The following is an 8,727-nucleotide window of genomic DNA, read 5'->3' as shown; positions in this document are numbered from 1 at the left end:
CTCCTCCTCCTCCTCCTCCTCCTCCTCCTCCTCCTCCTCCTCCTCCTTCTCCTTCTTCTTCTTCTTCTTCCTAAGAGGGTGAGCAGATAATTCATTTAGGTTAAAGCTAAAATGACAACTTTTTGTGGCTTTAAACTCATGCCTGTCCATGGCAGAGACCCCTGAGGATGTCTGATCAGGGCAGGTTTGATCCCATGCATCATTGAAGAGGAAGTGATGGGTCCAGGTGGAAATGGTCAGGTTGGCAATATTTGGGGCCACTTTGCTTTTCTCATGGAGTGCTGAGAGAGATGATGTTGTGTGATAGAATTTTCCTAGGGAGATGTGTCACACACATGAATCTGCTCCCTCCAAAAAGGGAAACCATGACAGATCAAAGACACAATTTAACCAAAGTACAATTGTGAATCAATGATTTCTTAATATACTATGCACATACACACTCTACATATTGCCCTGCAAAGAAAACAATTCGTAAATGTGCATTTTTAAGTGCACATTGAACATCTGCAAAAGTTGACTAGTTAATTGACCAAAGCTAAACTCACCAAAACACAGAAGTAAAACTACGAAAGCGATCTATACCTAAAAATAGCCTAGAAATCAATACATTTAGGAAGTTCTAAACCCTCCTCTAAATAATCTGTAGATCACAAAAATAAGTCATGTTGAAAAATTGCAGTTGACAACATCAATTCCGTATTTTAAAATGTGTACAAGATTGTTCGCAGGGAAAATTCTTTCTGTATTCAGAAGGGAGGGTCTTTTTCTATTTCTATCCAAATGTCAACATTGATAGAAGAACATAGGAAAATGTCCTTCCTTCAGCGATACTGGGAAAGCCATCTTTCATATTTTCTCTCCTTGAATATTTTCTTGAAATTGCAGTGGAATCCATATGCTGTTCATTTGCTCCTCATTAAACATTTTGTACAAATAGCCAGCCCAGCAATGTCAGCCTCCCTGTACTGCTACTCAGGGGAACATCTTCTTTACTCTAGTAAGGTCCCTGCCTGAGTCCCTTGTTCTGACTCTATGGCAGTGTCCGTTGGATGGAAGCTTTCCCTTTGGACGGAAGTGAGAGGTGACTCAGGGGACTTGAGAGGTAAACTAGAGGTCCTGTCTGGGAAAACAGAAACATGGAAGACGCCTCCTCAACTTTAAAGTCAACAGCTGCTCAAGGAAGAGACTCTGGCCGCTTGCGCTGCAGAGAAGAGATTCCCAGACAGGCTAGAGACATGTTTCTAATCTGTACCGAGAGCTCTGGGGTCTCTGAGTTCCTCAGCCCATGTTGGGGTGGGCTTTCCAGCAACTCTGATGCTGTAGTTTTCCCTGCTCCTTTAAGGAAATCGCCACCCATACTCCTGTTAGGTACCCCAGTAAGAAATCATTGATTCACAATTGTACTTTGGTAAAATTGTATCTTTGATCTGTCATGGGTTGATCTGTCCCTCCTTTTTGGAGGGAGCGTTATGGCCACAGGGACATAAAATGACCAATAAAATTGTTTGTACAAGGGACTACAATGCTGGCCAAGCAAAACTGTGCTGGCAGGGGAGGAATTCTCCCTTCTATGAGTAAGAACTCATGGTGTCCTGCACACTGCTGCTCCTGGCATGACACTTGACATGATGAACCATCTTGTTACAAGAGGCTAGAATGAAACCAGTACTGAGGACGTCAGAGAAGAGAGAACTCAGGTTCTTCGGGCAGCTCTAAATTTATTTTGTGCATCTGTGATGGCCAATTGTCATGTCAACTTGACTGGGCTTAGAACCACCTAAGGGATATTTCTGGGAATGTCGGTGAGACTGTTTCCAGAGATGTTTGCTAGAGGAGGGAAGACTCCCTCTGAGTCAGGGGGGCCACTATTCTGTGGGCTGGGGTCCAGGAATGAAGAAGGATGAGAAGGTGAGTTGAACAACAGCATTTACCACTCCTGACTCCTGAAGTGACTCCTCTAAGTGATGAATGGCCGCTATCATCTGCTGACATGCCTTCCTCCCTGTGAACCAAGAACTACCCTCCCTTAAGCTGCTTCTTGTCGGGCATCTGGTCAAAACAATGAGAAACAACTACTATAATATGTTTAGTTTACATGCTTTCCTTTTTTTCAGTGAATTATAAAAACTGAATAAAATTTCCACTGGACCTGGATCCAAAGGTAAGACTTTTTCAAACCTTGTAGAAAGTCATTCATTTGTCTATGTATTCTTTGCAATTTATTTTGCTGATTGTTTTTGTTTTCCAAGCTTGTTTTTTTTTTTGCTGTTTATACATATATGATATCTACACTCTACAGCAGCTCCCTTTAGAAAATCAGAAGAAAGTGATATGTTATCAATGCCACTTCGGTAATAGTAAGCATTGCTACAGTGTATATTTTAGTACATATTCAATACTTATCCAAACGAATTGTGATGCCATATTAATAAGCAGCTGAAGTGAAGGCATTGCGTCTCACCTCAGAACTTACTGCTATGGTGAAACAGTTTGCAACACTGTGTTTACAGGGACTTTTTCTTCGTCTCCTGCTGTCTGTTCCCACTTTACCCAACAGCAATTCCCTCATGTTCTTGACAGATGATACATTTTCCTATCTTCCTCAGCTACTCAGGTGTAGTGGGATATTTTTCCCGCCACATTTGCATAAAGCTCAGTGATTGGGCAGTATGAAAGGTAGGCAGAGTGAGGGGTTGGGAGAAGAGAAGGAGAGGAAAAGGAACCAGGAAAGGAGGCTAGCAACCATGGAGGAAGACAGATGGACGAAAGCAGTCCTAGGTAACAATTTATATCTAAAGGTTAGATATTGGGTAACAATTCTAATTGTGTGGGCATTTTGTTAATTGAGCGTTTCCAAAGATATAAATCTATTGGATAATCTTTAAGCACTGAGAGTCTTCATTCTACTGGGTACTGCAAGGATGGTGTATATTGTCTGGGGCTCAGCTGAGCTTTGTGGGGATTGGCAGAGCCAGCCATCACGCTGGCGTTTTGTGGTCTAGTTGTGGCACTCTTGGTCTTTGGCCTCTTCTAGCTGTAGCGCACATGGCTTTTGGCCACTTCCAGTGCGGAACATGGTGGCAGGAGCTAAGCAGAGTTGCCCCGCCACCGATTAGATAACCTGCCCACCCACACTGAGGCATTTCTAAAAAGAATTGTTACAGACCTAACTTCCTCACTGCAGCCTTTCAAGTCAGAAATGTTCCCACACTTCAAGATTTCTGTCAAGGTATTTGTGTCTCCTACCCCTGTTCCACCCATACTTCCAGCCCCTATACACACATCACATGGAAATTACAGTATGTGATAGTATTTTCCGTTTATTGAGCACCTATTTCTCAGCCACTGTAGTAAGCATTTTAATTTTTCTACACTTATTTCACTCCATGAGTGTGGAGATCAGAGGACAGCTGACAGGATCTGATTCTTTCTACCATGTAGGTTTTGGAGAGCAAAAAGTCTGTCAGGCTTGTCAGCAAATGTTCTTTTCCACTGATCCATCTTGCTGGCTCCGATATTTTGGATATCATCCATTATTTCAATCCTTCAGAATCTATAAGGTCTAGCTCTTTCCTCATACTTTGCATGAAGAACACCTGAAGACTTGCAGTTGTGTGTGTGTGTGTGTGTGTAGTTAGTACTGCAGTGTAGCTCTGCCTGGCTTCCAAGCCAAGCTTCTCTCCAGTACAGAACATACAAGTAATGGATGGAGACTCTATATGAACAAAGTTTAAAGACAGGTAAGTATGAAATTGCCGTGACAATACCCATGATTTGGTAGGCTAATAAAAAGGTTCTTTTTAAGGCAATTAAAATGTGAAAATACGGAAGAGGAATGCTTATTATATTACCTATGGAAAAAGAGAACTTAATACAACCCAGTATTTGAACAGTCTATGTTGTGTTCCTGTCTGTGGGTCTTAACAGGTGAGTTGGTGGCCTAAAGTGATAGAATTCAAACATGATCCAACTACAGCACTCTCAATCCGTGACCCACACTCAAGCCTGTTTCTGTCTCCCGATTCCTCGCCCTGGCCAGCTTTCAAAGGCAAACAAAACCCGTATGATCACTAAAGTATATAAATGAGTTTTTATTTTAAATCTGTCAAGAACTCTTAACATCCTCCTCCAATTTTACCCAGATTTACATATGCCAGTGATAATGAGTTATTTTCTGTCTTTCCTGTAACCTTTTTCCCTCCTCTGTGGATCAATGTTAGGCCCAACTTCATTCATTCTTTTCCTTAATAAATATCCATGGCTACTTGTTAAAAGCCAAATGAGCCTAAGTGCTAGATTATTTAATCTCTTAACTAAACCAGGAAAAGGAAGAAACTGGAAGAGAGAAGATAGACGAGTCTAGAAAATAAAGATTGCTTTGACTGTAAATGATTAACAGAGTTAGTTTCTCGTTCATTCATTTGCTATAAAACCTGTCTGTGAATCATCTGAGGTTATTTAAAAGCCTAAGTCTTTAGCCACTTAATAGTAACATCGTTTTCCTGCTTTAATACCTTGAAAGCAAAACTGCAAACTTGAGCCAGACCTGTGTACAGTGGCATAGGCCTTGCCTAGCACTCCCAAAGTCCAATGTTCAAGTCATCATTAAATGGACTGAAAGATGGAAGGAAGGACAGACATCAAAGCCTTATATATCATCCCTTTTGTGCTTCCTTTGTAAAATTAAACACTAAGTACCAGTCTCCTGGGTCTAGACTGAAGACTATGTAAATGGAATATAAATGGAGACATAATGACAACCTTATCATAGAACACAGTCTTGTGTCTTATTATATATGTGAAATATGCTGTCTGTATTAGATGCGGTGGGCACTACTGTATCTCATTTCCATATCAGCCCCTTAGTCCTCATGACTTCTGATGAAGTAGGCAGGATTATTCTTATTTCTGAGACAACATTTAGAAACTTATTCTAGGCATTTCCCATAAGAGATAAAAACAGTTTTCTAGAAATTTCAGACATCAAGGGCAGTAATTACAGAAAAGATGCCAAAATTATCCTTTACAGAGCAAAAATCATTTTGTTTGTTCAGTAGCATAAAATGTATCCCACACGTTTATGCTCCTCAATTAAATTTCATCAAAATTATGATTTATTCAGGCAATAATTACACTAGGAAGCACTGACTTTGCCTCTGCCTGGTTTTAGTGTTATTGTGAAGCGAGATGTGAACCCAAGAACATTGGGCCTTTCAGGGACCCAGCATGTCTTAGCCTTCACTTCCCACAGACCAGATGATCCTGTCAGGTGGAGGCAGAGGCTGCACAGAGGCTTCTGTGAAGCTACACCCCAGTCTCACGAAACTCGTGATTTTCTTTTAAGGAGGAAGTGTGATGCTGAGGCTGTTTCCTTCCTGGGGAATGGTTCTCTAACCTGCCACCGTTGACAGGCACTGAGCATGTTTCCACCTGCTCTAGAGGAGACTTGGAAAGGAGGCAGGGAGAGCTGCTTCACAGTACAGACCATTTGAGGTAGGCACCGGGTTCTCTCTGTCAGCAGATTATTCTCGAAAGCTGTCAGACACTCCAGTCATGTGAGATCAGCCTCCATGTCTTAATCTCAACAGGATCCAAGCAAATCAGTTGAAATCACCCCCTGACTAAGTACCCAGTTCTTGGTTCTTCAGAGCTGGGAACACCCAGGTCTAAGCCAATGTGTCTGGTAATGTCCCAGGTCTGCTCAGGGATGCCTGGATAGGGGATTGGGGAGAGGAGTGTAAAGTCCATGGAAAATTACCCTCTGGCCCCCTCTCTTCCCAGAAGAGTGAGGACACACAGTCCCAAGAAAAACCATAAGATCCCTCCCTTTGCAAAAAGGGTGAAGACACATGGTTCCAAGAAAAACCTTGGGTTATCAGACATATGGAGCCATCTGACAACAGATAGCTCCTTGTTAGAGGGTCCCCCACAGCCCATCAATGCCAACTGACCAGTTTATCACCCAAAACACCTGCCCTGTTCAAACTGTATATATGCTTCTGCCTGAGTGTATTCTTCTTCTCCTGAATAAGCAAGCAGTCCCAATGCATTGGACTAATTAATTAAATCTTCTTGTGATTGCAGCAGTTGCCCTCATGAGTTTTCTTCTTGGGGTCCTGATGGTAGTGTAGCCTTTTGGCTCCACATTTTGGTTCCCTGACCAGGAATTTTGCCCTTTGTGGGACTCCGTGGATAGGTAAATCAGAGGTCTGGTTTTACTAGGTACCGCTTTGTGTTTTCTGTGTCATTCTTTGTGTTTCTGAGGTCTGTGGTTTGTCTTTCTCTATTTAAACTGATCTTTGTGTGAGTGTTCGTAGAGGAAGCTGCAGTTAAAGGAACTGTGGAGTGGTCTCACTGGCAAGCAGATGTGCTAGTAATGCTGTGAACTTGGGAGGTCAGAGGACGCTTTGGTCTCCCTAGGGGGTAACAGGGACCCTGTGTCTGACATGAGTAGACTGAGGGTAACCCAGGGTAATCTTGAAATTGGAGGCGAAACCTACTCAATTTTTGGTAGACATGGGGGCTCAGCACTCTGTCCTCCTCCACACAGAGGGACAATTGTCTAAGAAAAAGTCCTGGGTCCAAGGGGCTACAGGATCCAAACAATATTCGTGGACTACCCAAAGATAAATTGGTCTAGAGGTGGGCCAGGTATTCATTCATTCATGGTCATCCCAGAATGCCCTTACCCCCTCCCAGGCCATGACCTACTTACCAAATGGGTGCCGAAATACATTTCCTTCCAGAAGGCCCAACTATCCGGGGCCCAAGAGGAAAGCCTATATAGGTATTGACAGTCAGATTAGAAGATGAATATAAGTTATTTGAGACCAATCAAGAGAAGCCTTTGAACATAGATTGGTGGTTCCAAAATTTTCCTCAAGCATGGGTTGAGACAGGTGGAATGGGAAAAACTATGCAACAGCCTCCCATTCACATGGCGTTAAAAGCCACAGCTGTCCTAATCTCAGTGTGCCACTATCCAATGCCTCAGGAAACTTGGGAGGGAATAAGACCACACATAAATAGGCTCTTGGATTTGGTGATCCTCCAAGATTGCCAGTTGGCATGGAATACTCCTCTTCTGCCTGTCAAGAAACCTGGCACCCAGGACTACCACTCAGTACAGGGTCTAAGAGAGGTAAACTGGAGGGTAACCAACATCCATCTCACTGTGCCCAACCCATACACTCAATTAAGCTCTTTGCCACCCATAAGGACATGGTATACTGTTCTGGACCTCAAGGATGCCTTTCTTCTGCCTGACCCTGACCCCTCAAAGTCAACAGTACTTTGCCTTTGAATGGAAGGACCCCATGAGGAGAGCCCATGGACAACTCACTTGGACTCAGCTGCCCCAGGGGTTCAAAAATTCGCCTACCCTCTTCGACGAGGCCCTCCATCATGACCTTACACTGTAATGTGTGTCAAACCCCAAAGTGACTCTTTTGAAGTATGTTGATGACTTGTTGATAGCTGCTGAAAGCCAGGAGGAGTGTCTCGAGGGCACCAAACGATTACTGTTAGAGCTGAGTGCTCTAGGCTAAAAAAGCCCAGATTCATCAACAAAAGGTAAAATACTTGGGGTACCTGCTAGAAGATGGAAAGCACTGGCTATCAGAAATGAGAAAAGAGACTTTTCTCCATATCTCTGTCCCAAGGATCCCCGAACAAGTACAGGAGTTCGTGGGCACAGCTGGCTTCTGTAGACTCTAGATCCCAGGGTTTGCAGAGTTCACTGCCCCATTTTATCCCTTGACTAGAATTGGACAACCTTTCTACTGGGGGAGGAGAGAACAGCAAGCCTTTGAGGCCATTAAGCAGGCACTTCAAGAGGCCCCTGCATTAGGGCTGCCTGACAAGAGTAAACCTTTCTACCTTTATGTGGCCGAACATCAAGGTATGGCCAAGGGGATGCTGACTCAGTCACTGGGCCCATGGAAGTGTCCAGTTGCCTATTTGTCCAAAAAGTTAGCTCTGGTGGCCACTGGGTGGCCCCCAACTGTGAGCCGCCTGTTCATGACTGCACACAGATACTGGTGGAGAAGCAAGACTGGAGAAAAGATTTAACTGACCAACCACTCCTCGACACTGAAGTCACCTGGTTCACCAATGGCAGCAGCTACCTACAGGATGGACAGTGCAGGGCAGGAGCAGCTGTGGTAGATGGGCAATGAGTGGTCTGGGCAGAACCACTCCTGCCAGGAATGTCAGCTCAAAAAGCAGAACTGATAGCCCTAACCAAAGCCCTGGGCCTGGGGGCAGGGAAAAAGGTCAACATTTATACAGATAGAAGGTATGCTTTTGCTGCTGCCCATGTACATGGAGCAATTTACCAACAAAGAGGACTTTTGACATCAAGTAGAAAAGAGATCAAGAATAAAGCTGAAATTCAGGCCCTCTTATGTGCCCTCCTCAGACTGGCCAAGGTAAGCATTATTCACTGCCCAGGTCACCAAAAAGGAAAAAACCTTATAGCCAAAGGAAATAACCTGGCAGATAAGACTGCCAAAGAGGTGGTCCTTGGAGACCTTGTGCCCGTGTTAGTCCAAGAAGCCAAAGAGTGGCATTGGAATAAGGATTGCCCTCACTTGGACTACACCAGGGAGGAAGAGACCCAGATATCCAGTTACCCCACCAATTACTATCTCAAGGGTGAGGGCCAATGGAAAACTCAAGAGGGAAAAGTTATACTACCTCAGGACCAGGCCTGAGACCTCCTAC

The sequence above is a fragment of the Grammomys surdaster genome, unplaced genomic scaffold (assembly GCF_004785775.1).
Source record: "Grammomys surdaster isolate TR1022 unplaced genomic scaffold, NIH_TR_1.0 140, whole genome shotgun sequence".
NCBI classification, from domain to species: domain Eukaryota; kingdom Metazoa; phylum Chordata; class Mammalia; order Rodentia; family Muridae; genus Grammomys; species Grammomys surdaster.
The sequence above is the reverse complement of the archived record's forward strand: the minus strand, read 5'-3'. Positions refer to the sequence as shown.